Raw genomic sequence first — 16,202 nt, forward strand, 5'->3', positions numbered from 1 at the left:
ACAACGAATCACTAAGGTCTTTACTCAAAAAGCACCTCTTCCAAGAACCAAGCCGATCAATGCTTCTGCTCGCTCTCTTTTGCCCTTTCTCTTTTTTTCTCCCTAGCTCTTAATACATCCTGACTCTATTTGTTCAACATCTGCTCCAAGTGTCAGCTCCCCCAGGGCAGAAATTTTTGTCTATTTTGTTCACATGCTCTCGGTGGCATACAACAGGTTCTCATTAGATGCTTGTTAAATAGATGGGTGGCATGGGGATCCTGGATGGCTCAGTTGGTTAAGTGTCCGACTCAGGTCATGATCTCAGGGTCGTGAGATTGAGCCTTATGTCAAGCTCCGTGCTGAGCCTGGAGCCTTCTTAAGATTTTCCCTCTTCCTCTGCCCCTCCGCCCTCCTCTCTAAAAATAATTAAACAAGTAAATAAAAATAAATGGATGGCTTACTTATTCATCCAGGGATGATATATTCAGCTCTTCAAGAACAAAGTCTTGTGTTTTCCTCAGTATGGCCACCATGTTGCTCCTCATAGTCCAAAATGTTTGCCACGGCTGACCATCCCACCCTCGTTCTAGCCCCAGGAAGGAAGAAGGGTGGAAGGGCAAGGTGCTTCTCCAGAGCACTGTCTCTTTTAAGGAACCTTCGCAGGAGCCCCTCCCCAAATCTCAGTGACCAGAACTCAACCACCTGGCCTCACCTAGCTAGGTAGCTGCAAAGGAGTCTGGGAAATGTAGCCTTTAACAGGCGCCATCCGTCCACCTGCTAAGTCCAGCAGCCGTTCGCAGGTGAGGAAGGAGGGGACGATGGGTGGAAGGAGGCAGAGCACAGACATTCCTGGACCCTCACATCTGACAATGCCTGCTTTCGTTTTCTCTGGCTGCCATAAAAATTACCACAACTTACGAAGCTCTTAGTAAAATAACAGCAGGAAAATTCATTACCCTACATACTTCTGGAGGTCGGAAGTGAGACACAGCTCTCAGGGGGCTAACACCCAGGTGTCCACAGGGCTGGTTCCTTCTGGAGGCTCCAGGGGAAAACCGTTTCCTGCCTTCTCCAGCTTCCAGAGGCACCCACATTCCTTGGCTCCCAACCCCTCGCTCCATCTTCACAGCCAGCAAAGGCTGGCGGAGTCCTCGCACTGCCATCTCTCTGCCTCTCCCTCTCCAGCCGCCCTCTTCCGCGTTTCAGGGACCCTGGGGATTACACTGAGCCCACCAGCACACTCCAGCATATTCTCTCTCTGAAAGTCAGCTGGTTAGTAACCTTCCCGCTGTCTGCTTGATGGCTGCTTGCCGTGCAGTCTAATACACTCTGGGGAGTACAGCCTTCCCCTTCTTGCGCCTCCACAAAGGGAAAAATTCCACTGCCCCCATTGCCCAGATCAGAACACTGAGGCCCCCAGACATGGAACAACTTGCCTTGGTCTCATAAGTTCCAAAAGCTGGAGTTCGAACCCATGCGTGCGTGACTGCAAAGCCTGTGTCTCCTTCACCACCGTGTTGTATGGCCACTCTTGTGATTTGTATCATTACTATCAGTGGGGCTATAATAATATCACTAGTATCACTCGCCGACCACTTACCACATCGGCACCAGCCCCCGGGATTCCCGCTTGATCTGACCCCCTAGAGAAGGGTGTTCCGAAGGAGAGCATGGAGGCACAGGGAGGTCGAAGGGCACTCCAAGGTCAGCCAGCAGGTGGCAGAGCCAGAATTGAACCCAAGTCCATCCGGCTACAGACCTCTGGCCTCCCCACTACTGAGGAGAAAGCCACGGCCCAACGGAGGCTGTAGAGGACCCTGCCTGGGTTACCCGGCAGCACCAGGGGCCCACGAGGCCCTTTTCCTGGCAGAGGCTGGGGCAGCGGCCGTCACAGGAAGCCGGCCAAGTGCTGAGTCTGCAATGCGACATATCTCCACAAAAGCCACTGGCCGTGTGGCCACGTGGCCCCAGGGCTCTGCGGATGATCAATCTCGCCCCATCCCTCTTGCTGCCTGCCCACCCTCCCGCCTCCGCCCTGGCGCCCTTCGTTCCTCCCTCTCCCAGTCTCTGCCCAGCTCCCCACATCCTGGAGGAGGCATTGTGCCAGGGCCACCCAGGCAAGGAGTGTCAGCCCATCCCATCCATCACAAAAACACTCAGCAGCAGGATTCGCCAGCCAGAGAATAGGGGGTAGGAGCACAAATCATGGGGTTCACAGGCCAGGTCTTCAGCTCAGCTCCTCCTGTACTATTGGGCCAGGAATTAATCTTGCTATGCCTCCGTTTCCTTGTCTGCTAAACAGGTTTGAGGAAAAAGAATCTGCATTGCAGGGTTGATGTGAGGGTTGTGTGAACTACGACAAGCACTTCAGATATCGACAGTAGATAAATCCTGTATTAGGTCCATAAGAGGTTTTCAGGAAGGCTTCCTGGAAGAGGCAGCATTTGATCTGGGCCTTAAAATACCGGGAGAATTTGGAGAAACTGAGGGGAGGGGGAAGTCCTGGTGGTTGAATGGCTTCAGCAAAAGGCATGGAGGCTGGAAGTTACTCCAGGGTGTTAGAGCAACAGGAGGAGAGAGGGAATAAACCACCCAAAGACCTCAAACACCAGGTGGAAAGAGTTGGGGCTCTGCTGTAGGTGATGAGGAGCCATGAACAATTCTGGGGTGCCTGGGACTGGGCAGTGACTCAGTGAGGCACCTGGGGTGGAGGATTAAGGGAAGCATATCAGTGCTCAGAGGCACGGTAAGGTTTCCTGACTTTCCCGGGGCCACAGACCAGGCACGTTCCAGGGCTGGGATTTGAACCCAGGGAGTCCTGCACCGAGGCAGGAGAGCTCCTACCGTGGTACCAGCTCCAGCCCCGAAGCTGCTTACTCAGCCGCTCTTGGCCCGAATGCCTCCCAGGTGTTAGAAGCCGATCCCCTTCCCTACCACCCCAGCAGTCCCTGAAACTTCCAGACTCTGGGACCAGCCGAGATGGTTGTTCAGTGACAGGGGTTCTGTTGATTCCAGAGATCACTCGCTTGATGCCTGTGATGGGCTGAATTGTGTCCCCCCCCCCCACATTCATATGCGCCAGACCTAACCCCCAGGACCTCAGAATGTGACTATATTTGCAAATAGGGTCTTTAAAGAGCTAATTGAGTTAAATGAGGTCATTAGGGTGGGCCCTGATCCAATAGGACTGATGTCCTTATAAGAAGAGAAGATTAGGACAGAGACACATGCAGAGGGAAGATCACATGAGGACACAGAGAGGACAGCCATTGACAAGCCAAAGAGAGAGGCCTCAGAAAAAAAAAAAAAACAATCCTGCCAAGACCTTGGCTCAAACTTCTAGCCTCCAGAATTGTGAGAAAATAAATATCTGGTGTGGAAGCTACCCAGTCTATAGGACTTTGCAATGGCAGTCCCAGCAAACTCACACGGCGCCTGTGAGAACAGCTTCACCAGCTCCAGGTCTTGTTTGGTCTGCAGTGACAAACAAACACACAAAGAAACAAACAAAAAATGAATCGGTTCAGATTCTTCTTAAGCAAGAAGACAGTTATTCTAAAAATATAGAGCTGCAGGTATGGTTTGATCCAGGTGCTCAAATCATGCCCAGATCATCTGTTTTCCTTTCTATTAGCTCCATTCTCAAGGAAGTGTTTCCCTCATGGGGATCAGATAGGTGCCAGGAAGACCAGGCTCCCATCCGCTCACCAACCTCTGAGGAAAACAAGTGTCTTCTCCCCCATAACAGAACTCTCCCCATAAACCCAGCAAATATTCAGGAGCTCACTCTGATTGGGCCAGCTTGGGTCATGGTGGGTGGCCCTGAGCCAATCACTAAAGCCAGAGGTTCCGCATCTCTGATTGGCCCGTCCTGGGTGTCTTTATTGGGCTTTCCCAAAAAGGGACACTGAAGCAAAGATCCAGGGGGTGGAGTGGGACAAATAGTGCATTTCTTGATCCAAGGAAGTGTCAAGGAGAGGAAAGTGAGACCTGGAAGGGAAATCGCCAACACAGGGGTGATGACGAGCAGGTGGTGTGGAGGGGAGGGGTCTCTAAGATATTGTAGAGAACACGCCTTGGAGTTATCCCAACAGTAGCATCAGGCAGCTGCCCTATTTGCCCACCGACTCCCCATCTGTAAAGGTTGAGTGCTGCATTAATTCTCTTGCCTTCTGGCCTGGCCTGCCCTCTGCTGAGTGAGCTCCGGCAGCCAGGAAGATATCTTCCGAGAGCAGGTTGCCAGTTTCTGCAGTAAGCAGGCTTGGCATGCAAAGGTGAGCTCAAGAGGATGTGGGTGTGGCTGCTACACAGGGTTATAGCTTCCCTACCTGGTGCCCAGGCTGACGCAGACCCTGCCTGAAGCTCGTGAACCAAAAGCAAGACAAGAGAAGACCCCCTAGGAAAATCCAAGGTGCTGTTCCGGAAGAAGGAAGGATGCAGGATATGCTAAAGCAAAGATGGTCTAGATACAGTCAGTTCTCCTTCATTCTTCCCACAAATCCCACGTGTTCCCACTGGCTGCCTCTTGACATTTCCCTCAAGTGGTCCAAGACCCCCGAGACCCTTCACGGTCCACAGCTCGGTCATGGTTTCGAACATCAGACAGAGAGAGAGAGCCAGATGGTGGGATGGATGGGCCATTCCTGCTGTTACCTCCGTGGTGATGTTGAACCACGGTTTTGGGCAGTCCTGCTTCCTTGTTCCTGCTGGTCCTAAGCCAGGTCCTTCCTTGCACACCCCAGTGGGGCTTCAAGGTGACATTCATTCGGTTTACACTCATGAATGAGTTCAGGTCCCAATCACCAAGCTAAACACCATGACAAGAAAAGCGAGTGAGGTGGGACTTCCATCCCCATTAAGCCTTGCATTAGAATCCAGTCCCTTCCCTTTATCCTTAGGACGAAGGCCTCACCAGGACACCACCGAGTGCCCTTTCCTGCCCTTAGATCTCCATCCAGGCCACCTCAACTCATCAGAGAGAACCTCAGATGGGAAGGAGCTCTGCACATCCAGGAGTCTGGGGAGAGGTGTATTAGCTAGCTACTGCTGCATAACAAATGGGCACAAATTTAGCCGCTTAAAGCCACGATTGTCTATTATCTCACAGTTTCTGTGATCGAGAACCAGGACACGGTTTAACTGCTCCTCTGCTCCAGGATTTCTCAAAAGGCTGCAACCAAAGTGTCAGCTGAAGCCACAGCCATCTCCACGTTCAACAGGACCAGAGTCTGCTTCCAAGTTCAAGAGACCTTGCGTACTTCTGTTAGCTCTCTCGGAGCCCAGCTCCCGTGCGACCAACCCCAGGCTAGTCTGCCAGATCCTTGATCTTCACGGAAGATAATCACAGCAAAGAAAAGCCAGTTGTCCCAGCCTGCAGCCAGCTGACCCCCCAAACAAGAGAGTCCAGCCAAGATCCGAGGAGCTGCGTCCCCAGCCCCGAGTTGAGCGCAGAGGCAGGACTGAGGCTGGAGCAGAACCACCCAGCTAATCTGCAGACTTGCAAACGAACATAAGCGCCCAGTGCTTTCGGCGGTTGGATTGGGGGCTGGCTTGACAGATCCAACCTGCTACGGCACTGTCATCACCGTTCGCCACGACCACGGGCTCCCACTGAAATACGAATAAAACTGGGAGGAATCACTCAGTTGGCTCTCCCCAAATAAAGAAGTTCTGCTTCACAGACCTTAGCTGTCTCCACTCTACAAAGGAAAGGTGGCTGGCAGCTTCTCCTGATTAAAAACTGTTAAGTTCCACCTCACCAGGCAACCCATTAACCTCCTCTTCGGGCCACCTTCCCGGGAGGGCTCGGGAGCCAGGAGATGCTCTTGCAGTCTTGCAGGCTGGACCAGGGACTGGCCCCGGCTCTCGGAACAGCACCCCTCCCTGCCGCCCTATTCCCGGCTCCTAGCCACGGAGGAGGCTCGCTGAGGGTCTGCTCGCCGTTTCTTTCCAACACCTGCGGCCCTGTTATGGCAAAGGAGCAATACCTGCTGGAGAAGAACAGGACGGACTTCAGGAAGCCTCGGGTCAAGGCCCCTTCCGCACTCGGCCATGAGCTTGGGCTTGTCACTGTCCAAGAACACTTGGTGAATAGACGATGTCTCCTGCCCACTCCCCAGGCCCATCCCTGAGCCCCATCCTGCTCTCCCCGGCCGTCCTTCAAGATCTAGCCCGGAACAGAGCTGCAGGGACCTGCCCCAGCACATCTGGTCTCGTGGGTGGGTCCCGCTGCCCTCCCTGGAGCTAAGTGTGTTTAATATCACCCCAGAAAGCAAACGCTCTCAGCCCCGCAGCTAGGTGATCACGAGCGTAAACTCTAGAGTGTAGAAAGCTTAGACAGCCTGGGAGGAACAAGGGCGTGATTAGACCTTGAAGGATGACCCACCCATACCTGCACAACGGACTAGAACAGTGCAGAACCCCAGCGTCACCAAGATACGCTGTTATGGCAACAAAGCAAAAGTCATGGATACAGCTTCTGTTTGGGATGATAAAAAAAAAAAAAAGAAGAAGAATCTGTGGTTGGATGGGGTGATGATTGCACCACAGCAGGAGGTACCCCATGCCACGGCGCCCCCACTTAAACATCCTTCGGATGGTGAATTTCACTTTATATTTAACCGACCACAATTTGAAAGGGTTGGATGGGGGTGGGGCAGAAGGAAAGGTTTTGCCTCTTGCCGGGTGACCCCACTTTATGCTTCCCACGTCGCAGCCCCTTGCGAGGGAAGCTTAGAAGCCCCGTCAGGAACCCAGTTTAGAGAAACCCCCGATCCAGACAGGAGGGGAGCTGCCCAGCAAGGAGGGCGCAAGGCCGAGACTTGAGAGACTCCGACACAGGCCGAATGAATAAGAAAGTCCCCAAGATCCCTCTCCAGGGAGCGGCTGATTTTGTTCAAGCTCCTGGCAGGGGAGGCAGAATGAGAAGGAAGTGTCTTCTCTCCTTGCGAGAGCCTTGGGAACGTCTCCCTGGGGAGAGGTGCCGGCTGCTAAGGACGTCCCCGTTAAGGCTCCGATCACGAGATTCGAGATTCGGTGATTTCATTATTGTCTACAAAGCTCCCGGGAGGGCTCGCACACAGATAATCACCCGTGATACAGGGCACTGGAGTCATCAAGGATCCCTGAGGGGGCTCAGAGGGTGGGGCCAAGGTGGGTGCGCAGAGATGGCCCAGCCCATCGTCTCTGTGTGGAGAGAGGGGCTCAGGGGCCAGAGCAGGGAAGGGGAACAAGCCCAAGGTCATACAGCCAAAGCCAAAGAGAGGCGAGATACTCCCTGGAGGTTGCCAAGGGGAAACCTGAGTCAGGTCCCTTCCCTCTGCCCACAGCCCTCCAGGCCTCTCACCTCCCTGGGGTAGAAGCCCAGGTTCTCCCCGTAGCCCCCAAGTCCCTGAACTGCCCTGCCCAGTCCCCTCCTTGCCCTCCCCTCTTCCCTCTCTCCCCCTCGCTCCCTCCATCCCAGGCCCTGGTACTTAAGGAGCGCTCGGAGAAAAATTAAAGACCTCAGTGCAGAATAAATTGGCACCCTGAGCACATTTGGAATCTGAAAGGAACTTCTAGTGCACAGCCTCTGCTTGGACTCCTCTCTGGATGAGGAGCTCACTACCTTCCCACAAACTCCCATTCCATCTCAGAGCTGTTCTGGCCATTAGCAGGGTCCTCCACAAAGACTAGGCTGAGCTTTGTGTTCCTAAGTGTGTGTGTGTGTGTGTGTGTGTGTGAGAGAGAGAGAGAGAGAAAGAGAGAGAGAGAGAGAAAGAGAGCGTATGTGTGTGTGTTGAAGGATGGGGGAGTGAAATGAGGTCATGGGGGACATTCTGGAATCTTTGCAGAGTGGCCCTTGCTTTGAACAAGTTGAAAGCCTGAGGCCATCAAGATGAAGTGAGCCCAGACTGACTTCCTCCCTCTCCCTCCCTCTATCCTTCCCTCTATCCCTGCCTCTCCCTCTCTCTTTGTCTCCATGTCTCCCTCTATCTCTCTCTCCATTTGTCTCTCTGTGTCTGTCTCTCTCCTTTTTTCTTCTTGTCTCTGTGTTTCCGTCTCTGGGTCGCTGTGCTGTTCAAAGTCACAGATACCAAAGCAGCCTCCCAGCCCCAAAAGAAAATTGCTGGCCACCCCAGCAGCAGAATAATTGAATCGGCGGGCGGCCCAGGATTGAATCAAGTGAGAGGGTAAAGGCGGGTGGACTGGGGGGGTTGCGTTCAGGCTAAAAGCCTCCGCACGCACGCCGGGAGGATGTGCTTAGCTCTAGGCAGTGGGGGCACAGACGTGGGGGGCGGGGGGCTGTGAAATCTCAAGGGCGGGTCTGGCTCCCCGGCTCTGAGTGAGACGGTCTGAGCCCTGCAGAAGGAGCAAGGGGTCTGCAGCTCTGTCTCTGCCCATCCCACACACAGTCTGCTGAATCCTCAGAGGCATTTGGCAGGGCCAGGGATGGGGGCTTCACCGCAGGTTCACTGCCAGGAGCAGCCCAGCTCAGCAACTCCAGGCTCCATTACTTGTCATCCATCCACCCATTCCCTCGTCCCCCACCCACCCAGCCACCCTTCGCCCACCACCCTCCTACCCCTCCCCCATCCCTTCATCCCTCTCCCACCCAGCCACCCACCCAACCTGCCATCCCCCTACCCCACGGCCTCCCTCCCATCCCCCCATCCTCCCTCCCACCCATCCTGGTCAAACACTCAACAAACACTTATTAAGCTCCTGCTGAGTGCCCATTTCTGTGCCTGGGTGCTGGAGATACTGGGATATTCGAGGCCCATGCTCAACTGGGGCTTAGCGGCTAGTTGGGAAGATGAATGCTAGGCAAACAATTGAACAAACAGCTCCATCGTTGAAATTGTGCCGGTTCTGTAAGACATGCTCCGTCTGCTCTGGGATATCTAATACAGGAAGGGGATCGTTAGGTCGGGAGGACATGGCTGGACTCCAAAGGGGAACAGTGTCACAGGCAGAAGGAACAACATATACAAAGAAGAGGCCGATGCCCAGTGGCTCAAGGGGAGGGCATGTGGAGCAGGCCCTGGGCATGAAGTGGACGTGAGGGGAAGTTGCTACCCTCAGATGGAAGCTGCTGGAGAGTCTCCAGGGGGATGGGCAGGAATCAGCCAGAGGAAGTGACAAGGAGGCCGAGGAGATGGGTAGGCCAGAGAGGAGAGAGGGAACCAGGGGTGGGTGTGGCCTCGAAGCCAAGGGGAAGGAGACCTGGGCATGGCCAGCCATCTGTTCCCCTCGCCCGGACCACCCAGACTGAGAACTTAAGGTCCTGCCTGCCAGCCCAGACCCAGCCCAGTGATCTCTCTGTCCCTTCCTCCTGTCGGCAGTGGCTGGGGCCATGAGGACCACGGAGGGAGGCCTTTCAGCTGTTGATCTGGCAGCCTCCATGTTCTCCCTGTGAAATGGGAACATTTCAGCCACTCAGAGGCGGAGGGGGAGCACGAAGGCCAAGATGACCGCAGCGAGAAGTCATCATGTCCTCTGCACGATGACTGGCATGGCCTTCTGGCCCCTGCATCATTCATTCATTCACTCATTCACTCATTCCACAATTATTGAGTGCCCAGGAACTGTTCTGGATGCTGGCGATACAGCTGTAAAGAAAACAATCACAGCTCCTCTATCCTCGAGGGGCTGCTACTTAAGCAGCGTGAGACAGAGAACAACACACAAATGCCTACTCTAATTCCAGGAAGCAGTAGGAATTATAAAGCAGGGAAAGGGGACATAATGGTTTGGTAAAGATGCCCATAGCAGGGGTAATCAGGGAAGGCTTCCTTGAGGAGGTGACATGTCAGCTGAGACAGTGGAAGGAAGCATCAGTCTGGCCAACATGTTGGGAAAAACACTCCAGGTGGGGGAACAGCAAATGCAAAGGCCCTGAGGCAGGACCAAGCTTGGCATTTTAAGAATCGACAATTTTGTGTGGTTGGAACAGAGTGAAGGAGGGAGGAAGGGAGTCTGTGCTCCCTGACCACCCATCCCTGGCACTCCTATTCCCCTTCCCTCTTGCTTCTCCTCCACTGCAATTCAAACCATGTGCCACGCTATGCCTTTTCCTTATTTATCTTGTTTGTTTTCTCTCTCTTCAACTGTCAGCTTCATAAAGATGGAAACTTCTTTTTTTCTGGCTGGTCTGTTTGTTCCCTGCTTTGCCACCAGAGCCTAGAACAGTGCCTGGCACACAGTACACAGTCGTGAGTAATTGTGAATTAGTGAATGAATGAATGAATGAATGAACGAACGGCCAAATGAACAGGCATCATTCCCATCAGAAGGACCAGGTAGGAAGGCAATCAGAGGTTCTGGCCACTTCAAGAGGCCCCTCTAGGAGGTCAGAGCTGAGAGATGTGGGGTCAGGGCCTCCCTTGATTACTGCGATTCTAATTAACTCCTGGGCCGAGAGGGCTGCCCCGCTTGGAGGAATTAGAGATAAGTTTGCATCCAAGTGTTTGAGCAGCGGCTCTAAGGGGGCGGGCAGCGGCTCCCCTTTTCCCCCCACCAGCCAGCTGGCCTGGGAGGCGGGCGCAGAAAGAGGTCATTTGCATAGGCAGGTAATTGGTTTTGCAAATAAATCTGGTTCTTGAAATTTGTAGATTAGCAATAATACGTCTCCAGATGAGAGGAAAAGGTCACGGATGAATAAAACAACAATTAAACTTTCGGGAGATTATTAAACTAAACAGAAATCTGGCACGGGGCGGCCGAGGGAATATGGAGTGAGGCGGTGAAGGTGGAGAGGGTCTGCAGTGGGGGGTCTGCGGCCTCAGGGAACCAGTGGATGTCCTCACCTTGCTGTCGCAGGGAGCATTTTCTGTACGTCAGGCTCTGGGCACAGTGGGGTGCTCTGTGCCATATGCCCAGGATCCCATTTCTCAGTAGAAAACTGAGGCCGGGGGAGGGAGAGGAAGATGCCCAAGGCCACACAAGGCAGGATTCGAACTCAAGACTGTTAGCTTTGCCCTGCCCTAAGTGGCAGTGAGCCTCATCTCACAGCAGGGGGGAGGTAAGGATGGAACTCCACGTCTGTCTCCTCTTGGCAGTGTAGGACCATTCCTTCCCCACGCTGTGCTTCATCGTTCCGTGCCTCTGAAACTGGGGCTAGGAGCACTTCAGGTGTGATTTTCAACGTGCACACGTTTTCATACTTATGTGGCAACTAAAAGGGACCCAGCGGCCAATGGACCAGGTGCTGTGCCTGGCGTGATGGGGGTGCCTCTTTGGTCATCCCAGGCTCTTGGCTGCAAGTGACAGAAATGTGCTCCAGGAGACATAAGCAGAACCAAAACTGATAAGTAATTATCGGGGTAGGAGGCAAAGGTGGGGAAAGAGAGTGAGCTGACAGAGAGGAGGGGGGACCTGGGCAGGAAACACAACTCTCTTTTGCCACCCACCAGCATGTGACCTTGGGTGAGTCACCCTTCCCCTGGGACCTGTTTCCATGTCTCTAAAAGGGGGAATGATTGTACCTGCTTTATTTATTCGGTGTACTCATTCAGAATATTTCTCAAGCCCCGACTGAGTGCCAGGCACTGTTCTAGGCACTGGGAACGCAACAATGAACAAAACAGGTGGAAATCCCAACCGTGGTCTAGCTCACAGCCTAGCGGGGGAGACAGACAATAAGGAAATAAATCTATAGGGCTTTAAAGAGCATAAAAATTTTTAAAAAAATAAAGAGCACAGCATGCTAAGAAGAACATTAGGGCAGGGAAGGCTTCAGGAAGGGGCAAGAAGTGGGGAGGGAGGGCAGGTTGCAATTTTAAACAGGACATTCAGGGAAGGCCTCTGAGAAGGTGACATTCAAGCAGAGATCTGAAGGAGGAGAAGGAGGGAGCTATGGAGAAATGTGGAGGAAGAGCATCTGTGCAAAGGCCCTGGGGCAGGACTGAGTCTGGCATGCTGGAGGAACAGTAAGGAGGCTCCTGTGGCTGGAGCAGAGCGAGCAAGGGGGAGAGAGGGAGGAGGGGAGGGCAGAGAAGGAACAGGACTGGGTCATGCAGGTCTCTTTGTCCAGAGATCAAGAAGAAGAGGCATCACCCTGCTAGGATCACCGAAACAGTGACCAAAGTCCACTCTTCCTTCCCAGCCCATTCGGTAGCAGAGGCTGTGGGCTGGTCCTTGATATTCATTCTCTGCTTTCTCCTTTAGAAATAGAACCTGCCCAGCTAAAGACCAGCTTCCCTTGCAGCTCAGTGTGACCATTTGGGTACATAGCAGACAAGAGGATGTGAGCATAAACCATGCACATAACTTCCAGGTGGTAACCTCAGAACATAAGGACAGGCCCTCCTCCACCCCTTCTCGCTACCCTCCTCTGCCCTCATCTGGGAGGTGGCCGTGATGGCAGGAGCTAGAGCAGCCAGTATGGGCCACAGATGGAAGGTCAGCTGAGGAGATGGAGCCACAAGGTAAAAAAAAGTCTGGTCCCTGGTGATTGTGGAGTCACCACTGCAGCCAGGGGTGATGCCTGGACTGTGAGGACAGGAATGATGAGCTTCTCTTTCACGTAAGCCCTGGTCTCACGGTGTCACAGACGTGGTCACAGACTCATGGCAACATAGAGCTCAAATAATAAATAATCAAAAGTTTTGAGGGCGCCTGGGTGGCTCAGTCAGTTAAGCGTCTGTCTTCAGCTCAGGTCATGATCCTGGGGTCCTGGGATCGAGCCCCACATGAAGCTCTCTGCTCAGAGAGGAGTCTGCTTCTCCCTCTGCCCCTCCCCCTGCTCATGCTCTCGTGTGCTCTCTCTCTCTCTCTCTCTCACAAAAATAAATAAGTAATCTTAAAAAAAAAAGTTTTGAGGCGCGCCACCGCCCACATTGCCAGCCCCAGACTTGCTCTCCTCCCTGCTACCACGCCCCTGCTGCAAACTGCCTGCCACACATCTCCACCTCCTGATGCCCCAGAGACTCTGCTGTTTTCCAGTCTAGCTACAACCAAGCTGGACCGTGCCAAATGCGCCACCATGTGGCCGGCCGGGAAAGTGTCCCCCTCGGCTCTGGGGAAAATCCTGCCCATCTTGGGCTGCCTGCTGGTTCCCCAAAAGACTTAGCTTCATTCTAAGATATTTTCCTGAATGCGCATCCTCTCCTACAGTGTCTTTACCTTCATCTCTCCCTCTGTCTTCCTTCCAAATTTCGGCAGCTAGTCCTTTCAACCTCTAAGTCCTATGTCTGTGGCGGACCAGAGACAGCGAGTGGCCTGGCCGGGTCACACAGCCAGGCCGTCGTCGGCAAAGGAAGCAGGACGTGGAGCAGCGTGGACAGAGGGCAGGCGGAAGGCTTACTGTGCGGGCCCCGGAAATGCCTACGCCAGAGCTGGGTCATTCCAGCCCCTCGTTCATTCCACAAACTCTGAACGATGGCCGCGTGCCATGCCCTTCTGCCGAGGCAAGATCAAAGCACGTTCTCTCCTCCCCCTAAGAGCTCGAAGCTGTGCTGAGGCGCCCGGAAGAGGCCCCTGAGCGGGGCTGGGCCTCGGGCTTCCCGGAGGAGGTGGTGCACAAGCTGAGGGGGGGGCGGTGCGAGGAAGCGGGAAAGCGAAGGGGAGCAGGCAGCAGGACCCAGATGGAGGGAACAGCAGGAGCCAAGACGCAGAGGTGGGTGCCGTGAGTGGGAGCCCCTGAGAGGCATCCACAGCTGGGGGGTGGGGGTGGAGGGTGTGAAGTCGGGGAGGTAATGGGAGCTGAGGGCAATGGGGAGCCAAGGGAGGATTAAGGACGGGGGCAGCGAGGTCAGATTTGCCTTTGCGGCCGATGGCCGGGAGGAGGGCGGGGGTGGGGGCCAGTCCCGGAGTCCGGTGCGGGCGGGCGAGGGCCCGGGACGGGGCTGTGCGTCCCCGCCGCATCCCCCTGCGGCCTGGCTGCGCCCGGGCGCGAGCGGGAGGCGGGCGGGGAGGGGGTACCTGGCAGCCAAAAGCCCGGCAGCTAATGAGCCCGGTGCGGCGCTGCTATTTTTAGCAGCAGCTCCTCGGGACGCCTAATCGCTCCGGCCGGCTCCCGCCAGGCTGCCATGGAAACGCTCGGCGCCGCCGCAAACGCGGTCCCGGTCCCGGGCCGCGCTGCCACCGCCGGGCGGGGCGCCGCGCGCCCTCCGCGCCGCCGCCCTGTTCCCGCGCCGTCCCGGCCCCGCTCCTGGCCTGCGACCTCCGCCTCGTCCCCACCCTGCTTGGAGCCTCGGCTTCTTGTCTTTGCAACGGGTCCACCTCTTAGGACTGCAGGGACCGGGGGTGCCGGGAGCTCGGGGCGAGCCCAGAGCCTGGCCCCGGTGACTTCAGCTACTCATTGAGCACCTACTGTATGCAGGGCATGGCCCTCAGCTTTCCGTGCATTAATTTTACTCATTGAATCCGAAGGCATTTTACCGCGGCGGGCTTTACTACAGAGAGGTTACATGGTCTGCCTGAAGTCACACAACTTGCAGGTGGTGGAGTTGGGATTGAACCCAGGCCAACTGGCTACGGACTCTGAGCACTAACCCCCTGGCCCTCGTGTATATTTAAAGTGGGATTTGGAGGGTTTGTGTTTATCCACTAAGGAAGGCCTCACGAATGGTGGCCCCGAGGCAGGTGGGGACCTGGTTTGTACCCCCCAACTTGCTTTATGGGAAACCAGAAGCAAGAGGCTTCACTCCCCCAGGGGACAAATGGGGGCATCAAGGCCGGCCAGGAGCAGGGAGTTGCCAGCTGCTGATATCTGAAAGCTATGGTGGGGGCCATGGGTCCATGGCACACGGGCATCCCCAGCAGCTGGTACCCACAGTCCTCTCAGGCAGTGTGACTCAGGAAAGTTGATGGGGATGAGCTGGAAGCCAGGATGGAGGGGTCCAGGCTGGGGAAGGACAAGCAAAGCCCCACCTGGGCCAAGAGGTGGGGAGGGCAGGCAGGGGGGAGATTGGGCAAGAACATACCCCCGCCTGGCTCCTCCCCCATTTCCCCATCTATAGCGTGGGGTGTTGACATCACACTCCCACCTCGCAGGGCTGTGGGGACCATCAGAACGTTCATACAAGTCCCACCAATGCAGGGACCTATGTGCCTGCCCTTAACAGTTGGATATTTTGTTCCGCGTGGACTCTTTTTTGCATTGGTTTGAATTTTTGAAAATATGACTTAAAATAGTATTTCTCTTGCTGACTGGGCTCGTTGGCACCTGCTTAAGTTTTGTCTTACCCTAATCTTGGCCTGGTGGTAATCATGAGAGTCGCTCAGAACTGTGCTGGCCCATAGTGAGCACTCAAGGATGGTGGCGGTCCAGGTGGCTCACATCTTCAGAGAGCCAGCTGCTGCAAACAGCTCGGAACATCGTTCAGTCCTAAGTGTTGGGGATCATTCCCCAGCCCTCTGCCGTGGGACCTCGAGCTTTGGTGGGCCCACCCGGAAGACAGTAATAGCCTGCTCACCCGAGGTATTTTTATCAATCCCCGACGGTGGAAGTGAGGGAGGGAGGGACGGGAGCATCCCGATGCTGCCCCACAGTGGTCGTCCTCTTTCCCCCCACCCTGCCTGGCCCTGAGCTGGGGTTTCTGCCATTAGAGCTGCCTCCAGGGATGCTCCCGGGGAGGAGGGGCTGCAGGGCTGGCTCCCCTGCCTAGGGCTCGGGGAAGAGGGGGTCACATAGCCCCGGACCCCCACAGTTCCCCAATCACCCTGGCAGCAGGGAGGGCGGGGGAGGGGAGGCCGAGGTTACCATGCCCCTCCCCCAGCCTGGCTATAATTAGCCCGGAGATGAATTAAACATGAGGCTGGCCGTCTAGGGGTGGCAGCATCCTCTCTGACACTATAATTGTTCCCAGGCAGCAGGCAGAGGGTGGGGCTGATGTGTGGGGCTGGGGGGGGGGGGGGAACAGCACGCGGGGTAGGCATGGCATCTGCACATCCTCGGTAGGTGCACGCGTGTGCCCACGTGAGTGTGTGTGTGTGTCCTGGGGGTTCGCCAGGCACGGGAGCAGCCTTGGCCCTTGGGCTTCGAGAAGGCGGAAGGCTCAGCAGACGCAGCTGAAGGGGTCTGGCAGCCCTGGCTCAGGAAAGCTGCCGATCGCATGGCATCTTCGTGGGAACCGGTCGCTCCGGTTGCCGGCTGACACGCCCGAGTTTCCACCGTTGTGACTTCTGTGAGCAGGCGAAGCTCCCCAGGACAGAGCTCTGGGTGGGGGCGGAGAGGTGCCAGGGCGGGGGTGCGGCGAGATCGAGGAGCGGGGCTGAGAGAGCGGGAGGACTAAGGC

The sequence above is a fragment of the Ursus arctos genome, unplaced genomic scaffold (assembly GCF_023065955.2).
Source record: "Ursus arctos isolate Adak ecotype North America unplaced genomic scaffold, UrsArc2.0 scaffold_14, whole genome shotgun sequence".
NCBI lineage: Eukaryota > Metazoa > Chordata > Mammalia > Carnivora > Ursidae > Ursus > Ursus arctos.